Genomic DNA, 20,887 nt, shown 5'->3' with positions numbered 1-20,887 from the left:
TCACTTTTGTGTGACCCTTGCTCGAAAGTGAGGGTGTGAATGAAGATGGGACTGAGACCTGGCTCAATCTAACTCAATGCAGCCCTCTCAGTCTAAGCTAAGACAGTGACATGATTACATTACAGGCCAGTTTTCAGTCAGGAGAGAGTGGTGTCATGGGAATATCACTGACCTGGTGATCCAGCGGCCTGTGTGCAGGGGTTCAAATGCCCTCCCATGGCAGCTCATGGAATTTAAATTCAATTTATTTTTAAAAATCTGAAATTGAAAATTCATCTCAGTAATGGTAACCCCGAAGCTTTCATGAAGAAGCATCTGTGTTGGGATTTGAACTCATGTCGCCAGATATTGGTCTTGATCTGTTTTAAGTGTCTGAAGTGCAGGATCTGCAGTGACAGGTGACCTCTCTCTTGATGAAGAAATCAGCGTATCCTATGGAAAGGCAAGCACCAACTTTGGCCGACACAAAGCGAGCATCAAGAGCAACAGACTGGTAGCCTCGTTTTTGGAGTTGTCTATTCAAAGTTATAGAGTCGTGCAGCACAGAGGCTGACCTTTCCTCCATGCTGATCAGGTTTCCCAAACTAAACTATTCCCACGTACCTGTGTTTGGCTCATATCCCTGTAAACCGTTCCTATTCATAACTTTTCAATGTAACGGTATTTGCATACACCACCTCCCCAGATGGCAAGAAAAGGAATTTGTGAAATGTCTGCGAATGATTTTTTAGAGCACGTTGTGGTGGACCCCACTAGGGAACAGACAATTCTGGACTTGGTGTTGCACAATGAGGCAGACTTGATAAGGAAGCTTAAGGTGAAAGAACCCTTAGGAAGCAGTGAGGGTATTATGATAGAATTTACTCTGCAATTTTAAAGGGAGAAAGTGGAATCCGATATAACAGCATTTCGATTGAATAAAAGTAACTACAGAGGTATGAGGGAGGAGCTGAGTAGAATTGACTGGGAGAGGAGCCTAGCAGGAAACGTAGTAGAACAGCAATGGCAGGGGTTTCTGGGAATAATTCAGGAGACACAGCAAAAATTCATCCCTCGGAAAAAGAAGCATACTAAGAGGCATACATAAGGTCTAAGCGACTGAAGTCAGATGGAGCTTTGGAAGAATATTGGGAATATAGGATCAATCTGAAACAAGGATTTAAAAGGGGTCATGAGATATCATTAGCAAGCAGGATTAATGAAAACCCCAAATCCTTTTATTCATTTTAAGGAGCAAGTGGGTAACAAAGGAAAGGGTTGGCCCACTCAAGGACAAAGGAGGAAGGATATGTGTGGAGTCACAGAAAATGAGTGAGATTCTTAACGAGTACTTTGCGTCGGTATTTACCAAGGAGTGGGACATGATGGATGTTGAGTTTAGGGATAGATGTTCGATTACTCTAGGTCAAGCCCGCATAAGGAGGAAGGAAGTATCGTGTATTAAAAAAGGCATTAAGGCGGACAAATCCCCAGGACCAGCTGTGATCTATCCCAGGTTACAAAGGGAAACGAGAGAGGAAATAGCTGGGGCCTTAACAGATATCTTTGTAACATCCTTGAAAACGGGAGACGTCCCAGAGGACAGGAGAATTGTTAATTTGAGAAGGGTAGCGGGGATAATTCAGGTAATTACAGACCTGTGAGCCTGATGTCAGTGGTAGGGAAGTTGCTGGAGAAGATACTGAGGGATAAGATATAAGCCCATTTTCTTCCAAATGGGTATAATTAGAGATAGGCAGTATGGTTTTCTACAGGGAAGGTTATGTCTTACAAACCTAATAGAATTCTTTGAAGAGGTGACAAAGTTCATTGATGAGGCAAGTGATGTAGATGGACTTTAATCAGATATTTGATAAGGTTCCAGAAGGTAGGCTGATGAAGAAGGCGAAGTCGCATGGGATCCAGGGTATTCTATCTAGGTGGAAAGAGAACTGGTTGGGTAACAGGAGACAGAGAGTAGTAGTGGAAGGCCATTTATCAAAATGGAGACCTGTGACCAGTGGTGTCCCACAGGGAAGGTGCTGGGACCACTGTTGTTTGTGATATACATAAATGATTTGGAGGAAGGTGTAGGTTGCCTCATTAGCAAGTTTGCAGATGACACGAAGGTTAGTGGAGTAGCAGAGAGTGAAGTGGACTGACAGAGAACACTGCAGAATATAAATAGATTGGGGAGCTGGGCAGAGAAATAGCATATGAAGTTCAATCCGGACAAATGCAAGGTGATGCGTTTTGGAAGATGCAATTCCAGAGCAAACTATACAGTAAATGGAAACGCCCTGGGGAAAATTGATGTACAGAGAGATCTGGGGTTTCAGGTCCATTGATCCCTGAAGTTGGCAACGCAGGTCAGTAGAGTGGTCAAGAAGGCATAAGGCATGCTTTCCTTCATTGGATGGAGTATTGAATACAACAGTTGGCTGGTTATGTTACAGTTGTATCGGACTTTGGTCCGGCCCTATTTGGAATACTGCATACAATTCTGGTTGCCACATTACCAAAAGGATGTGGATGCTTTGGAGAGGGTGCAGAGGAGGTTCACCAGGATGTTGCCTGGTATGGAGGGTGCTAGCTATGAGAAGAGGATGAGTAGATTAGGATTATTTTCATTGGAAAGAAGGAGGTAGAGGGGGGACCTGACTGAGGTCTACAAAATCATGAGAAGTATAGACAGGGTGGATAGCAAGAAACTTTTTCCCAGAGTAGAGGACTCAATTTCTAGGGGTCACGTGTTCAAAGTGAGAGGGAAAATGTTTAGGGGAGGTATACATGGAAAGTTCTTTATGCAGAGGGTGTTGGGTGCCTGGAACACGTTGCCAGTGAAGATGATAAGGTCAAGAACGATAGGGTCATTTAACATGTACCTAAACAGATACATGAATGGGCAGGGAGCAGAGGGATACAGATCCTTAGAAAAATAGATGACAGGTTTAGATAAGGATGAGGATAAGGATCAGCGCAGGCTTGGAGGGCCGAAGGGCCTGTTCCTGCACTGTAAATTTCTTTGTCCTTTGTAAAGGGAGGATAAGGCAACCATGGCTGACTAGGGAAGTCAAGGACAGCATAACAGCAAAACAGAAAGCATATAATGTGGCGAAGGGCAGTGGAAAGCCAGAGAATTGGGAAGCCTACAAAGACCAACAAAGAATAAGGAAAAACAAATTAGGAGGCAGAAAGTTAAATATGGGGGTAAGCTAGCCAGTAATATCAAAGAAGATTGTTTGAGTTTCTTTAGATATGTAAACAACAAAAGAGACGCAAAATTGGACATTAGGCTGCTGCAAAATTATACTGGAGAAGCAGTAATGGAGAACAAAGAAATGGTGTAGCAACTGAATAAGTACTCTGCATCAGTCTCCGCAGTGGAAGACACGAGTAATATCCTAAAAGTTCAAGAGAGTTGCAGGGCAGAGGGGAGTAAGACAGCCATCACTAAGGAGAAGATACTAGAAAAACTGAAAGGTTTGAAGGTGGATAAATCACCTGGACCAGATGGATTACACCCCAGAGTTCTGAAGGAGTTCGCTGAAGAGATAGTGGAGGTATTAGTGGTGATCTTTCAGGAATCACTGGAGTCAGGGAGGGTCCCAGCAAACTGGAAAATTGCTAATGTAACCCCCCCTGCTTATGAAGGGAGTAAGGGCAAAAAGCAGGAAATTGTAGGCCAATTAGTCTAACCTTGGTCATTGGTAAGATTTTGGAGTCCATTGTAGAGGATGAGATTTCTGAATACTTGGAAGTGCGTGGTAAAATAGGGCAAAGTCAGCATGGTTTCATCAAGGGAAGGTCATGCCTGACAAATCTGTTAAAGTTCTTTAAGGACATGATGAGCAGGTTAGACCAAGAAGAGCCAATGGATGTTATCCACCTGGACTTCAAGAAGGCTTTGATAAGGTGCTGCACAGGAGGCTGCTAAGAGCCCTTCATGTTAGAGGCAAGGTACTAGAATGGATAGAGGATTGGCTGTCTGGCAGAAAACAGAGTGGGGATAAACGGGTCCTTCTCAGGTTGGAAGCCAGTGACTAGCGATGTTCCACAGGGGTCAGTGTTGGAATCACAACTTTTCACCTTATATATTAATGATCTGGTTGTAGGAACGGAGAGCACTCTGGCTAAGTTTGCAGATGATACAAAGATAGGTAAAGGAACAGGTAGCATTGAGGAGGCAGGGAGGCTGCAGAGGATTTAGACAGATTAGGAAAGTGGGCAAAGTAGTGGCAGATGGAATACAACGTGGGAAAGTGTGAGGTCATGCAGTTTGGTAAGAAGAATAGAGACATGGACTATTTTCTAAATGGGGAGAAAATTCAGAAATTGGAAGTGCAAAGGGACTTGGGAGTCCTATTCCAGGATTTTCTTAACGTAAACTTTCAGGTTGAGTTGATAGTTAGCAAGGTAGATACAATGATGGCATTTATTTTGTGAGGACCACAATATAAAAGTGGGGATGTACTTTTGAGACTTTATACAGCTCTGGTCAGACCACATTTAGAGTATTGTGAGCAATTTGGGCCCCATACCTCAGGAATGATGTACTGTCCCTGGACTGGTTCCAGAGGAGATTCACTAAAATGATCCCAGGAATGAAAGGCTTAACATATAAGGAACGTTTGATGACTCTAGGTCTATACTCAAAATTTGGAAGGATGAGGGCATATCTAATTGAAACTTACAGAATACTGAATGGCCTGGACAGAGTGGACGTCAGGAAGATGATTCTATTGGCAGGAGAGACTAGGACCCGGGGTCACAGCCTGACAGTAAGAGGAAGACCCTTTAGAATGGAGCTAAGGAGAAACTTCTTCAGCCAGAGAGTGGGGAATCTATGGAGTTCATTGCCACAGAATGCAGTGGAGGCCATGTCATGGAGTATATTTCAGACAGAAATAAATAGGTACTTGGTTGTCAAGGGGATTAAGGGTTACAGGGAGAAAGTGGGAGAATGGGGTTGAAAAACTTATTGAAGCCATGATTGAATGGCGGAGCAGACTTGATGGGCTGAATGGCCTAATTTCTGCTCCTTTGTCTTAAGGTCTTATGGTCTAGTTCATTCCACATACAAACCACCCACTGTGAAAATATTGCCCCTCAGGTGCCTTCTAAAGCTTTCTTCTCTCACCTTAAAATTATGTCCTCTAGTTTTGAACGTCCCTACCATGGGGAAAAGACATTTGCAATTCCTTTTATCTATGCCTCTCATGATTTTATGAACCACTATAAGGTCACTCCTCAATCTCCTACGCTCCAGTGAAGAAAGTCCCAGCTGATCCAACGTCTCCTTATAACTCCAACCCTCCATTCCTGGCAATATTCTGGTAAATATTAGTCAGAGGGTTCGCATGTAGGCAGATCTGGAAGGTTAAAGATAAAGGACAGAGCAATATTGCAGGGTAACAATATGGGCAATGATAACCAGAGGGTGAAAGGAGGGCACAGAATGTGCAAGCATATGGTGCATCAAGATCATTTATTAGAAAAAGGAAAAATGGAAAAGACAGATTAAAAGCACTTTATCCATTTGTAATAACATAAAGTATGAAAACATAAATACGAATAGATGGCACATATTGAAAGAAATGAGTTGGAAATAACAAGGTTGACAGAGACATGGTTGCAAAGTGACCAAACTCGCGGATTCAATTTTCAAGGATATTTGACATTTCAGAAATGGGGAATTATGGAAAAGATGGTGGTGCCTTTGATAATGAAGAATGAGATCAGTACAGTTATGAGAAATAATCTTATTTCAGCGTATCTAAATGTCGAATCAGTCTGGATGGAGCTAACTAGTTAGAAAGGAAATGATGTAGGGGCACGTTTTATAGCCCCTGGCAGTGGCTAGAACAGGGCAAAGTATCAATCAATAAATAATAGAAAGCATAATGGAAGGGTGACATGGAGGCTCAGTGGTTAGCACTGCTGCCTCACAGTGTCAGGGACCAGGTTCAATTCCAACCTTGGGTGACCGTCTGTGGAGAGCTTGCACATCCTCCCTGTGTCTGCATGGGTTTCCTCTGGATGCTTTGGTTTCTTTCCGCAAACCAAAGTTATGCAGGTTATGTGAATTTGCCATGCTAAATTGCCCATAGTGTCCAGGGATGTATAGGTTAGGTGCCCTAGTCAGGGAAAATATAAAGTAATAGGGTAGGGGAATGGGTCTGGGTGGATACTCTTCGGAGGGTCGGTGTGGACTTGTTGGGCTTAATGGCCTGTTTCCACAATGTAGGGATTCTATGATTAATACCAATGTAGATAGAATGAATGAAATTGTCAAAAGGAGTGGGACAGAAGAGGCCATTGAGTGTATTTGGAATAGTTGCTTAGAACAGTACTTTCTTCCTTCTTCAAGGACCGGAATTTCCCCACCCCATGATCAACAATGCCCTCCTCCATTTCCCATACCTTTGCCCTCAAACAACCCTCCCCCTCAACCACAACAAGGTTTGAGTCCTCTTGCCCCTCACATTCCAACCCACTAATCTCCAAGTCCAATATGCCATCCTTCACCACTTCTGCCATCTGTCACCTTCCTTCCCCACTCCATCCTCTTTTCACTGGGCCATTCCCTCTGCGACTTCCTCATCAGGTCTACACTCCCCACCAATGCCCCGTCCATACCCGAAATGTTTCCCTGCAGCTGCAGAGGTGCAAATCCTGCCCCACACCTCATCTCTCACCTCTATCCAAGGCCCCAAAGAATCATTCCAATCCAGCAAAGATTCACCTATGTTTCTTCTAACCTGATTAATTGCATCCATTGCTCCCTATGTGGTCTCCTCTCCATCAAAGAGACTGAAAGCAAACTAGCAGAGTGATTCAGGGAACATTTATGGTCTATACGCTCCAATCAACCCTCTCCCCTTCCAGTTGCCATCTATTTCAACTCCCCCTCCCACACCCCTGATGACATGTCCATTCTGGGCCTCCTCCACTGTCAACACAAAGCCACACACAAACTGAATGAAGAACATCTCATCCTCCGCCTCAGGATCTTAAAACCATACAGCCTTAACATAAAATTCACCAGCTTCCAAATCTCCCCACCTCCCAGCTCATCCCAAGGCCCAGTCATCCCTCTCCACCCCGCCCCCTTGATCTGACCTAACCTGTCAATCTTCCTTCCCACCTATTCGCTCCACCCTTCCCACTGACTAATCACAGCCACCTCTACCTGCTCCACCTATTGTTGTGCTATCCCCAGCCACACCCCTCTCCCTCTACTAATTTTGCATCCCCCTTCCCGTCTCAGTCTTGATGAAAGGTTCTGACCTGAAACATTGACTCCCCTCCTCCTCTGATGCTGCCTGACGTGCTGTGCTTTTTCCAGCAAAACTCTCTATTCGAGGTGACTCTCCAGCAGCTGCTCCTCACTGTCTCCACAATACATTCTAAAACCAACCACGGAGGAGGCGACATTAAAATACACAGGAAGCTCAACAACATTCAGGAAAACAAGCAGCTGCTTGGTGATCACCCCATCCATAAGCTTCAACAACAACTTCATCTCTCACCAACACACAGTGACAGCAATGTTTACAAGATGATCTTCAGCGACTTGCTGAGGCTCCTTTGAAATAAGCTTCCAAACCTTCAATCTTTATCATGCAGAAGAACAAGAACAGCAGAAGCATGGAGACAACACCAGCTACGAGTTCCTGTCCAAGTTACACACCATCCTGAGTTGCAACTTTATTAATGTTCCTTCACCATTCCTGGGTCAAAATGTTGGAACTCTTTGAGGATTGGAGAATTACATGCATGGATTGAGGATTGATCCATTGGCAGAAAGCAGAGAGTAGCACTGAATAGTTCATTCTCACTTGGCAGGCTGTGATCAGTGAGGTATCATAAGAATCAGAGTTTAGGTCGAGCTGTTTGAATCAATGATCTGGATGTGGGACGTCATTGTAATGTTTCCAGTTTTGCAGTTGATATAAAACTGAGTGGAAATGTTAGGAGTGAGAAGGCTACAAAGAGGATGGAGAGGCAATGGTCGAGTGGTATTACCTTATCGATTAATATAGACTACTAATCCAAGACCCAGACCTGGATTTGAATCTTGCCAGATGGTGGAATTTGAATTCAATATAATTATCTCGAATTAAGATGATCAGGAAACTGTGATTGATTGTCAGAAAAATCCATCTTGTTCTTATGTCTAATTAGTTTTTTGTTAAGGGAAGAAATGCACCTGGTTTGGCCTCGACATGACTCCAGACCCACAGTAGTGTGATTGATTAGATTCCCTACAGTGTAGAAATAGGCCCTTCGGTCCAACCAGTAGCCGAAGAGTAACCGGCCCAGACCCACTTCCCTCTGACTAATGCACCTAAACACTATGGGCAATTTAGCATGACCAATTCACCCAGCCTGCACATATTTGGACTGTGGGAGGAAACCCGAACACCCAGAGGAAACCCACGCAGACACGGGGAGAACGTGCAAACTCCACACAGACAGTTGCTCTAAGCTTGAATCAAACCTGAGACCTTGGTGCTGTGAGGCAGCAGTGCTAACCACTGAGCCACCGTGCCACCCACTGACTTTTAACTCCCCTCAGAGTAATTAGGGACTGATAATAAATGCTGGCCTAGCCAAACATGCCCAGATCCCATGAATGAACCAAAGAAATAAAAGACTTCCTGAGGATTTGGGTAGGCTGAGTGAGTGACTAAGAATGTGACAGATGCAATAGATGTGGCTAATTGTGAGGTTTTCCACTTTGGCGAGGGAATGAAGGTGCAGAGTACTTGAGTGACGTAATATAGGAAATTATTGAATGCTCAAATGCACCTTGGTGTCTAAGGCTGTTGTTATTCATAATTCACTGAAAGTGAGCATGTAGATACAGCGAGCAATGTTGGGAAGCAATTTTTATATTAGCCTTTACCACAAGACAATTTGACTACAGGGCAAAAGTAATCTTGCTTCATTTGTTTAAAACACTGGATAAACCACACCTGGAACATTGTGTGCAGTTCTGGTTCCCTTGCCTAAGGAAGGGTGTATTTACCACAGAGAGAGTACAGCGAAGGTTCACCAGACTTAATCCTGAGATGGTGGCACTATCCAGAGTGTGGAAACTGGGCGTGTATTCTCTGGAGTCTAGAAGAATGAAAGGTTAATCTCATAGAAACTTAGGAAGGTGTAGACAGAGAAGGTGCAGAGAGGATTTTCCCCTGGTAGTGGGATCCAGGATCAGGGGAATTCAATCTCAGCACAAGGGGTAAGCCAGTTAGAACTGAGATGAGCAGTAATTTCTTCACTTAGATTGGTGGCCTTTGGAATTCTTTGCCCCAGTGGAATGTAGAATCATCGTCATTGATGAAGTTAGTTTGTCTGCCTAACTATTATTTTCCCTCTCTGGGCTCCATCTCCACGTGTCTGCTCACTCGTCACCTCCACCTGCCATCTTGCACATTCAGCACCTTTTCCACTTTTTCCGAGCTGCTTCTAGTTCCAGAGAAGGGTCTCTGTTAATTCTGTTTCTTTCTCCAAAGATGCTGCCAGACCCTGCTGAGTTTCTCCAGCAATTTCAGTTTTAGAGTCATTTTCAAGTTGGCAAATTGGATTTAGTGAAGTAGCACAGGGGTCAGTCCTAGACCCTTAGCAATTTACGATCGAGATTAGTTATTTAGATGAAGGAACTGACTATATTGTAGCCACGTTTTGCTGATAATACAAAGATAGGGAGGAAAAAAAATTGTCAGGGGGAGAAACAGTGGCTGCAAAGGGCTATAAATAGATTAAATCAGTAAGCACAAAACAATATGTCGTGGACCAGTGTGGGTTTGTCCACTTTAGCAGGTAGAATAGAAAAGCAGGATATTACATAAATGGAGAGAATGTAGATTGGATCTTTCCTTACTCGTTAGAGTCTAGTAAAATGAGATTTATTGAAATAGATCACATTGTAAGTGAATGTTTTAGGGTAGATGGAAAGAGCATGTTTATACTCATGGGGCAATCTAGAACTAGGAAGCACAGCTTCCAAATAAGTTGCCTCCTATTTAAAAAGCAACTGTGAAGTATTTTCTTTCTCTCAGAGGGTTGTTTGGCTTTGTAACAGAATAGTGGAGGCAGAACCATTGAGTGTATTTAAGCTGAATTAGACAGATTTTCATTTGAAAAGGGATTTCAGAGTTAAGGGGGACACTCAGGAATTGGATCAGCAATGAAATTATGGAATTGTGGAAGAGGCTGAATGGACTGAATGGCCTACTCCCAGTTCTATTTCTTGTGGCATTATGACGAAGCAGGTGCTGTTAAAATCATTGTAAAAGAGAATGTAGTTCACACACAAGGTGGGCTCAAGTTGTACAAGTGGGGCAGTAGGCAGGCTTTACGTAAAGTTTATAAGTCACCAGGACCCGTTAAGATACATTGGCAGATGTAAGGGAAATAAGAATCAAAATTGAGGAATCATTGGGCATCATGTCCCAATTGCCGATCAATAGAGGAACAGTGCCAGGGGATGATCAAATTGCAAATGTTATCATCTTGTTCAATTAATAAATCATACAATTACAGGATAGTTAGTTTAATTTTAATGTTGGGAAGGATTTTAGAAAGATTTATCCAGGATAAAATTAACATTAACTTCAATGAGTGCAGATTCAACAAACTAGCATAGGTTCGTTAATGGCATTTAGTGTTTACCAACTTGTTTGAGTTTTAATGAAGTAACACAGAGGATTGATAATGGTGATGTAGTTGATGTAGACTTCAAAAAGGCATTTGCTAAAGTGTCACATGATAAACTTGCCAATGAAATTGAAGCCTATAGAATAACGGAAAGAGTAGCGACACAGACACAGTGCTGTTTGAGTGACAAGAAAAGCAGAGCCTTGGTAGTCCTTTGTTGAATATTGGAAACAGGTACACAGTGAGATACCTCAGAGGTCAGTACTCGGACCACTACCTTTGGTGATATGTCTTAATGAACTAGATTTGGTAAACAAGGTGCAGTTTCAAAGTTTGCAAATGAGACAAAACTTAGAAGTAATGTAAGCTGCATTGAGAAGAGGCATAGGCTTCAAGAGATGATAGACAATGTTGGCAAATTTCTGCTTGCCATGTCAATAGGCATTAATAGATGGAAACTTTATTGCCCTGGAACATAACTGGAACGTAAACAGTGTGAAAGGCACGGAGGGTACAAAATTCTTGAATGGCATTCAAAAGAACATAATAAACTTAATGAGAGGGAGGTGCAATTCTACATTCAGTTTTAGGAAATGATGTTAGAGAAGTGGATGAAGAAATAGTGGGTGACTATTTTTAGTGGGATAGTAATTATGATATAGTTAGATTTAGCCACATGGTTGAAATGAACAGCAATCGAATAGTGTACAACTTCTAAATTGGGGAAGACAACTTTCCAAAGCTAAGAGATGATCTGGTGAAAGCATTTGCTTTACTTAAAGGAAGGTCAGTGACAAATTATTAGGATGCTTTAAAAAGCAAGGGATTTTCTGTGCACAGTATAGACACATCACCATAAAGACAAAAGGTGGCACCACCAAAACTAGAGTCCCTGGATATCCAAAAGCATACCAAAAAAGATCAATTAGAAAATAGAGCTTATGACAATCTCACAAAAAAATTAATACTTTAGGAAGTTAAGGAGTAAAGAAAGTATAAGTGTGAAATGAAAAAGGAAATTAAAAAAGAAAAGAGAGGAAGGTTAAAATATGACTCGGTAACATTAATGAAACTCCAAAGATGTTTCATCAGTACTTCAAGAATGATTAAGGAGGGATTGGGCTAATCAGAGACACATAATAACTTATACATAGATGCATATGATGTGGACACATTTTCAATGAGTACTTTCTCTCTGTCTTCACAAAGGACAAGAATGGGGAAGATCCTCTTGTTGAAGTAGGTGAGTGTGAAATATTGGATAAAATGAGCATATTGTAAAGGCAAGAAGTGGAGCATCAATGTGGATTAGTCTCCAGGGTTGAATGGATTGCACCCTCAGCCATTAGAGGAAACCAGGGAGAAAATGATCATGCTCTGGGGATCACTTTCCAATCCTCACCAGATACAGGCCATGTGCCATAGGATTGGAGATCTATAAACATTATATCATTATTCAAAAAGGGTGCAAGATTTGAACTAAATAGTTTTGGTTCCATCAGCCTGACTTCAGTGGTAGCAAATTAGCGAAATCAATACTGAGGGAGAGGAGTAATTGTTACTTGGAAAGACATAGATTCATCAGGGATAGTCAGCATGGTTTTATTCAGGCAAGGTCAAATTTTATTAATTTAATAGAGTTTTTTTGAGCAAGTAACAAGGAGGATTGATGAGGGTAGTGTAGCACATGTTGTCTACATGGATTTAGTAAGGCATTTCACAAGCCCCTACATGGTAGACTGGTCAGAAAGGACAAAGCTTAAGTGGTGCAGTGAAGTGGAACAAGTTGGATCTGAATGTGGCTCAAAGGCTGGAATCAAGGAATTGACAGATTGTTTTGCAAATGGAAAATGGTTTCCAGTGATGTTTGACAGAGCTGTTGAATCCTTTTCTGTCTGTGATGTGTATTAATGAATTAGACTCAAACTGCAGAGGTGTGAATGGGAAATCTGAAGATTGGCAGGGTTACTGATAACGACAAGACAGCTGTCATCTTCAGGATGATATCATTGGACTTGTAGAGTTAGTGGAAAAGTAGTAAATTAAATTTAATCCGGAGAAGTGTCAGGTTATAATATTTGGGATGAGCAAATAAAACCAAAGGAACACACATTAAACAGGGGATACTGAGAGAGGTCGAGGAACTGAGAAAGACCTTGGATTGAATGCCCATGGATTCCTAAAGATGATGGAACAGCTAGATAAAATTGTAATGAAGGAATATGGGATGGCTATCTTCATTGGGTGAGGTATTGAATACAAAATAAGAATGTAAGATTCTGGTTATCTACGGCCAGAGTTTTGTATACAGTTTTGGTCACCACATTACAGGATGAACCATGATTGCCTCAGGTTGAATATAGAGGAAATTTACAAGAATGTCACCAGAAAATTACAGCTATGAGGAAAGATTGGATAGACTAATGTTGTCTTTCTTAGAAACAAAGGTGGCTGAGGGGTGACTCAATTGAAAAAAAAATTGTAAAACATAATTACAGCAAGTACAAACTAAGGAAGGGGTTAGACAGAGTGGACAGGAAACCCTGTAATCCCTAGCGGAAAGGTCTATCACCTAGGAATGTAAGGTGATCGTTCAAATGATTAGAGGTTACATAAGAACCTACTCTTTCACGCAGAGGGTGGTGAGTGTCTGGAATTTGTTGCCTAATTTTGATAATTGAGGTGGACCTGCAGCTGATGTGTTGGAACCTGCAAGGCTACAGACCAGATACTGATAAGTGAGGTTAGAATGGGTGGTCAGTTTACTCAGATAGTGCAGCCATATTAGGCAGCAATATCTTTTCCATGCTGTAACATTTCATTAGTCCTACAGTTCTTAAGTATTTAGAATGAGCAAACATTTAATGCAGAAAAAAATGTGAAGTGATACATTTTGTTTGGATGGAAGGACAATATAAAATAAAGGGTGCAATGCTAAAAGGGCAGTTGGGCAGAGGAGCCTGGAATATATGTGCGTAAATTGTTGAAGGTGTTCGGGGAGGTTGAGAAAGTTGTTAAAAAAGGCATTCAGGATACTGGGTTTATAAATAAGGGCACAGAGTGCAAGAGCAAGAACATTGTAATAAATCTCTATGACTTGATATGACCTCACCTGGAGAGTTATCTCTAACTCTGGGCCCTACATTTTCAGAAGAAGGTCGGGGTAGGGTTCAGAAAGGCTTTATGAGAGAGATTGCAGGGATCAGTGACCTCAGTTACATGGAAACAAGCTTGGCTTATTCTCCAAGGATAGCAGATTTGATCAACACTTTTTTAAGATCATGGGAGCTCTAGGCAGAGCAGATCAATAAAAATTGTTCCCTTTAGCAGGAGGAACTGGAAGAAAAGATATGGTTTAAGGTACTTGATAAAAATAACATAAATGAAGTATTTTTTATGCAGTGAGTGGTTTGGTTCAGGAAGGACTCCCTGATAGTGTGATGGATACGGAGTCAATCAATGTTTCCAAAGTGTGCTTGTGCTAAGGGAAAAGGTGAGGGAGTGGGAATATTTGATTAGTTCTTGCAGACAGCCAGTACAGTCTTGACAAGCAGAATGGCCTCCTTAGTGCCATTTAATGATTCGATATTTAGAATTGGTCAACTCTTCCAGGTTGGTCTGGACTATCCTCAGTATAGGTGGTCACCGGTTCCTGGTGAGTGAGTGAGCTGGGAGACAATTTAAGCTTTGTTCCATCTCATTTGAAAAATAATTACAACCCCGACCTCTCTCTACACACTTCAGAAACCTAGGCCATACTCTAAAGGGAATAAACACTAAGTGAAATCAGTCTCAAACCCTCTATTTCCTTCTTTGAGTTTGAGAACTGAACAAATGAAAGGAAAATCAGTTACACTATTTCATAGTAACACATCTACTGACCATGGGTATAAACATAAATATAAACACACAGAATCACAACCATGATCAGTGGTCAACAGAGACATTCATGGGTATAAACACACAGAGACATATCTCTAAAACTTGAGATCAATCTGATACATTTTGTAAAGCTCATTATTTTCTTATTATTGATGATGACCAAACAAGGCTAAGAGAAAAGTCAAGTGGAAGAGTCAGAAAGAGCGATAACCAGCCCTGAGTCCCACATACCGTGTTTCTCCTTCCTGTCCGCAGGGCTGACCCTTTCCCAGGGCTGCAGCACCCAAGCTGATGGTTCGCACTGTGGAAGCTGTGAGTTTAATCTGCTGCGCTTGTTCTAATCCGGGGCACATGCCACAGTTTAAGAGCCCAGAGTACAGAGAGTTTGTTATAAAGCAGAGGGTGTCAGCTCCAACACGTTACATGGATTTCCAGAACAATCATTATTGCCATGGTTGAGATTAAACAAATGCAGAAAATGTATAATTAAAACCGGATTAAAATAATTCAAACATATTGAAAACAAAGGCTCACCTGAAGGGGTCCCATCCCTTCTAGTGTGAAGCGGAGCTCACCCACAGAACTCTGACTATGCCTGTTTCTATCATTCCCACACACGGAATGCTCCTTTCCATGGTTTAATGGTTTACAGAAGCAATGCCCTCTTCATCTGCTGACCCCCATAGTCAGCTCCTGGCAGGACAGCGATAAAAGGACTTTTAAATTAATCTAATTTCTTTAAAGCTCCTCTGGCACCAACCCTCAAGGGGATTTCTCTGGAATCTGAGTGGAATGACAATACCTCAAATCCAGTTCAATGCCTGTTATTATTTCATTGACCTCAGATCAATGTTGAGGTGATCTCCTTACAACTTTTCAATATGTGGCACAGTTGCTCAGTGGTTAACATTGCTACTTCACAGCACCAGGGGCCTGTGTTTGATGACTGGGTGGCATTTGCACATTCTCCCTGTGTCTGTGTGGGTTTCCTTCAGATGCCCTAGCTTCCTCCCAGAGTCCAAAGATGCGTAGATTAGGTGGATTGGCCTTGCTACATTGCCCATAGTCTCCAGGAAGGTGTAGGTTAGGTGGATTGGCCTTGCTACATTGCCCATAATCTCCAGGAATGTGTAGGTTAGCCATAGGAAATGCAGAGATATAGGGTAGGGGTTGTTTTGTGTGGGATGCACTTCAGAGGGTCAGTGCAGATTCAATTAGTCAAATCTATGATTCTGGAAGAGACTGTACAGATTTGTGCAAGTTGCTAATTGTGACAACGGAACCAAATCTGGATTACTGAAGGAAGTTGGTGAGGAGACAGCAGTGGCTCTTGTTGTAATTTTTCTTCAGAAAGAAATGTAGCAGAAAACTAGATAGTGATAGATTGCTCACAAGAGGAAAATTATAGGTTAAATAGGTTTACATTGGTTATGGAGAGTGGGAGTGTACCCGTCTTCAGTGCTGAGGGCTGACACATTGATAAAAATAAAAGCAAAATACTGTCGATGCTGAATATCTGAAACAAACACAGAAAATGCTGCAGAAATTCAGCAAGTCTGGCAACAGCTGTAGAGAGAGAAGCAGAGTGAACATTTTGAGTTGGGTATGGCACATTTTACTGGTATCATCAGAATATCTCAATAAACAGTAACATGTGATTTTGTTTTCACCAGAAAGATCAGATGGGATCATAGTTTAACATTTAATCTGAAAAATGACATCTCTGACAGTGCAGCACTCCCTCAGTATTTACGCTGCACCAGTGCAGCACTCCCTCAGTACTAACCCTCTGACAGTTCTGCACTTACTCAGCACTACACTGAAATGTTAGACTACACTATGTGCTTAAGTCTCTGGAATGGGACTGAATAAACCACTGAGCCACGTTATGCACCAGGACATAGTGAACAGAAAGGAAGAAACTGTAAGGTATTAAAGCAAAAGAAAAGGTATTCATTTGTAGAGATTGTCGGGCTCAGCAGTAAATGGGGGTTAAAGTAAGTAAATAAAGAAACTGAAACACTGAAAGTGGTAAAAGCCAGCTGTACTACTCCACAATATGAGCTTTTGCTCATAACAGAGAATACTCCCATTATTCTCTTTAAGTATCGGAACCCATAGGCCTGAATGTGATTCAGGAAAACTGCTTCCTGATGTCGCAGACAATAGAGGAATGGGGCAAATTTACATTAGGATTGCTTTACTCTCCTTATGCCCAATATAATGAGATATTGCTTGATGTAACAATTTCCCTTTTTATCCCATTACTTACTGAAGTAGGCCAAGACATATTCCCCAAAGCCTACGTTTTTGAGTTTTAATCCTAGAAATGAGCCCACAGTAAAAAGTCTTTAAGGTACCATCAAAGGTTTATTAACAAAATCCTCAACTACGGGCGAATTGCTGCTCAAACCTATTATAGACTCAAGCATACAAAGTAGAAGTTAAGAGAAAGGGAAGGAAGGAAATTAACAATTATGAGTTGCTTAAAAGTCAAAGATGTTGGCACTAGATTGCATTACTTATCATCTCGTAGGTCAATATTTAAACTGGGTTTGTTGATCTTGTAGTAATTCTGTTCCTGAGAGCTGGAATGCAGATAAAAGGCAGTCAAAGACACAATAACATTTCCCATACTCAGAAAATTAGTTTGGCAGGTGAAGTCTGAGATTCTTTCTGGAGATGAGACTTGAGAGAGAGAACTTAATAGATTTGAAATAAGAAAAAATAGTAATGAAATGTATAATGGAACTTAAGATAAGGAAACCTCTTGAAGTTAATGGCTTCAAACCACAGAATACTAAAAGAAGCAGCTAAAGAAATGCTGGTTTGTTAGCCAGACTTTTTCGAAGCTCCTAGATACAGAAATGTTAATGTGAATGAGAGAATTGAAAATGTCACCTCAACTTTTTTAAGAAATCAGAAATAGGAAAAGTACAGACTTGTCAGTTTAATGACAATGATAGGACAATTGCTGGAAAATTACTTTCAGAGGCACAGTGATTCAGTACCTAGCCCAAATATAAGTTATTTGGGTCAGCAAGGATTTGTAAAGATAGGTCAAATCTGACTGATTATTGAATCTCTTACTTGACAGAGCCATTAATATAGTGGGCAAGAGACTGTCAAAAGATTGTGTTAATGTTTTCAGAAGTTACTGAACGAAACGTAATTTGTAAAAATGAAAACATATGGAATTGAGACTAACCTAATGACACAGGTTGATTATAGATCGACAGTGAAGGGGTAGGCAGATTTTGTTTGGTTGAGAGGAGGAAGAGAGCTATGGGAAGTTCCCTGGACTGCAGCATTCACGATATTCTGTGGGTGGTCCAACACAAGCTGGATTCTGAAGGAATGGAATCCTCTCCTATCCCTGAATATCTTCGAGTTTCAATAAGGGTCTCACATAGACTATAATTTTCACATCATCCATTTCCGACACTTCCCTTCCTTTCTTTGATATCTATGTCTCCGTTTCAGGAATAAACCACCCACTGCCATCCACTACAAAGTCACTGACTCCCACAGCTACCTTCATTATAGCTTGTAACACCCCATATCCTGCAAAGATTCCATCTCATTCTCCCAGTTCTTTTACCTATGTCACATTTGTTCAGATGATGCCACCTTCCAAACAGAGCTGCTAACATGGTTGCTTCTTCTCTGACTATGGTTTCCCAGCCACTGCGTTTGACAGGGCCCTTCCCACAGCACCTTCACATGTAACCGCAGAAGGTACAAGTCCTTCTCCTGCTTACCTCCTCCCTGCTCACCATCCAAGGGCCTGAACAGGCTTTCCAGGTGAAGCAGCATTTCACCTGTCTCTCCTCCAATCTTGTGTATCGCATTCACTGCACCCAATATGGCCTACTCTACATTGGAGAAACCAAATGCAGACTGGGTGACTGCTTTGCAGAACACCTCCTGTCCATCTGCAAGCATGACCCTGACCTTCCCATAGCTGGTCGTTTGAACACAGCGTCCTGCTCACATGCCCACCCGTCTGTCCTCGACATGCTATAATGCTCCAGTGAACCATAGCACAGCCTGGAGAAACAACATCTCATCTTCAGGCTAGGCACTTTGTAGCCTTCTGGATTTAATATTAAGTTTAACACCCTTAAATTGTGAACCACTTCTTCCCTTTCTTCTAACTTGTTATAATGTCCTCCCCTCCCCCCATCCCAGTTACTGTCATTTCTTGTCTGGCAGGAGACACACCATTGCTCTGCCATTCTCACATTCTGATCACTTCATGGAAGCTTCTAACATGTTTTCTCCACCAGCACCCTAGACCCAGTACCTCCACCCCTCCCCCAAACTATTGCGTAAATGCTGTCCCTGCACATTTCACTTCAGCTCCGACAAAGAGTCATCTAGACTCGAAACGTTGGGCTTGCTCTCCCTCCATGATACTGTCTGACACGCCGTGATCTGTAACTGTTGTTTTCACATAGACACGCTGCTGACTCCCTGGACTGTGGAAAATCCAGCAATTCCCTCTTATCCTGCTATTCTCTGACAGGACAGAATTATGTAAAAAAAACTATAATTAAACTACTGAGGATGTTGGAGATCGGAAATAGGAGATTGGATTCAAAACATTAACTCTGTTTCCTTCTCCACAGGCACTGGGAACCTGATGAGTTTTCCAGCATTTCTGTTCAGATTTTATATAAAAAGCTTAATCATTCTTCGGAATGTATTTCACTTCAGTGACCTCGCTTTTGTAGGAGCGCACAAGAGAAATTTGTCATGTGGCTGACATTACCTGTGGAAACCTGGAAAGTTTCAGAAACATAAAGATGAAGTTAATGTGACCTTGGCTGCTACAGGCAATGCAGACGTAGCTGTGCTGTGAGATCTGAGACTGCCTTCTACAAGGCCATGCGTCATTAGCACCAGCTCACTGATTCAGCACTGGCTTCCCATACACAGCTCGCAGCTCCATGACACTGGGGGAGAGGGCATCCTGCTGAGTGACAGCTCTCCCCAAAGCCACTCCGTCCACCTCAACACCCCCCCTCCACCATCCCACCCCCTCATCTTCACACCTCCCTCTCTTCAACCGCTCATTTTCACACCTCCTTCTCCTCACCCCTTCATCTTCGCACCTCCTTCTCCTTACCCCCTTGACCAACCCACCCCCTCGTCTTTACACATCCCTCACTCTCCTCACTGTCCTTACTCTCCTGACCCACTCTGTCATCTCATTCCCTCATTTCCTCACTTCCCTCACTCTCTTCATTGTCCTCATCCCTCCACCATCCCCAGTCCCTCATCTCCTCACCTCCCTAATCCTCCTCACTGTCCTCATTCCCTCACCCATCTCACCTCCTCATCTTCACACCTCCCTCACTCTCCTCACTGTCCACACTGTCCTCCACCATCCCCAGCCCCAGCCCCTCATCTTCATACCTCCCTCATTCCCCTAACTTCCCTCACTGTCTTCACCTCTTCAATCATTCCTATCCCCTCACTTCCCTCACCTCCCTCATCCTCCTCGCTGTCCTCAACCCCTCCACCAGCCCCATCCTGTCATCCTCACACCTCCCTCACCATTATCACTGTTCTCACCCCCTTCACCATTCCCACCTCGTCATCTCCACACCACCCACACCTCCCTCACTGTCCTTACATCCACTGACCCTCCACACACATCCTGAACAATCTCTTCACAGCCTCTTCACCCTTCCCATATGCGCCCACCCTCCTCACTCTCTTCACACCCCACATCATCCCCACCCTCCGTACACCTCCTTGTCTCACACTCTCACACACCTTCATTCTCCATGATACCTCATTGTCTTCATACCCCTCACTCCCTCACTTTCCTCAAGCCCTCACTTTCCTCACACTGCACAACACTCATGCTCCATATTGCTCTCACTCTCCTCACCCCTCATTTTGCTAACACTCTCCAATCCTCACCCTCTTCATCCCTCTTTCCCCTTGACCCCTTCCTCATCATCATCACCCCCTGAAACTCCCTCAAAGCCCCTACCTTACCCTTCCATCCTTCTGTCCCTTTCTTCTCTCAGAGATGCTGCTCTGCTATTGTATGTTTACATTGCCTTTTTTTTAACCTTGTTCCTAATCTTGCTCTTACTTGCTGTTCCTAATTTTGCTATTACTGAGACTCGGTCGAGGGAAGGGCATGATTGACAACTAAATCGCCCAGGATTAGATTAGATTAGATTACCTACAGTGTGGAAACAGGCCCTTCGGCCCAACAAGTCCACACCGCCCCGCCGAAGCGTAACCCACCCATACCCCTACATCTACATCGAGATCTACATCTACCCCTTACCTAACACTACGGGCAATTTAGCATGGCCAATTCACCTGACCTGCACAT

At 42.7% G+C, this 20,887-nt stretch overlaps 1 protein-coding gene across 2 annotated transcripts in view; it reads right to left on the bottom strand.

Moving 5' to 3' along the window:
- The window catches only part of LOC140494079 (ATP-sensitive inward rectifier potassium channel 1-like), a 59,213-nt gene that overhangs the window by 15,581 nt on the left and 22,745 nt on the right, over nucleotides 1–20,887 (bottom strand). Inside the window, exon 1 of one of the 2 annotated variants that reach the window (XM_072593015.1) lies at nucleotides 14,758–14,799. The exons of the other annotated variant lie outside the window; for it this stretch is intronic. The gene's annotated coding sequence lies outside the window, so the exon portion shown is untranslated. Of the gene's footprint in view, nucleotides 1–14,757; nucleotides 14,800–20,887 lie in introns of those variants that run through there. 2 annotated transcript variants of the gene reach the window in all.

This window comes from Chiloscyllium punctatum, chromosome 23 (genome assembly GCF_047496795.1).
Source record: "Chiloscyllium punctatum isolate Juve2018m chromosome 23, sChiPun1.3, whole genome shotgun sequence".
In the NCBI taxonomy this organism is placed as follows: domain Eukaryota; kingdom Metazoa; phylum Chordata; class Chondrichthyes; order Orectolobiformes; family Hemiscylliidae; genus Chiloscyllium; species Chiloscyllium punctatum.
This window is presented reverse-complemented; position numbering and strand designations above follow the sequence as displayed.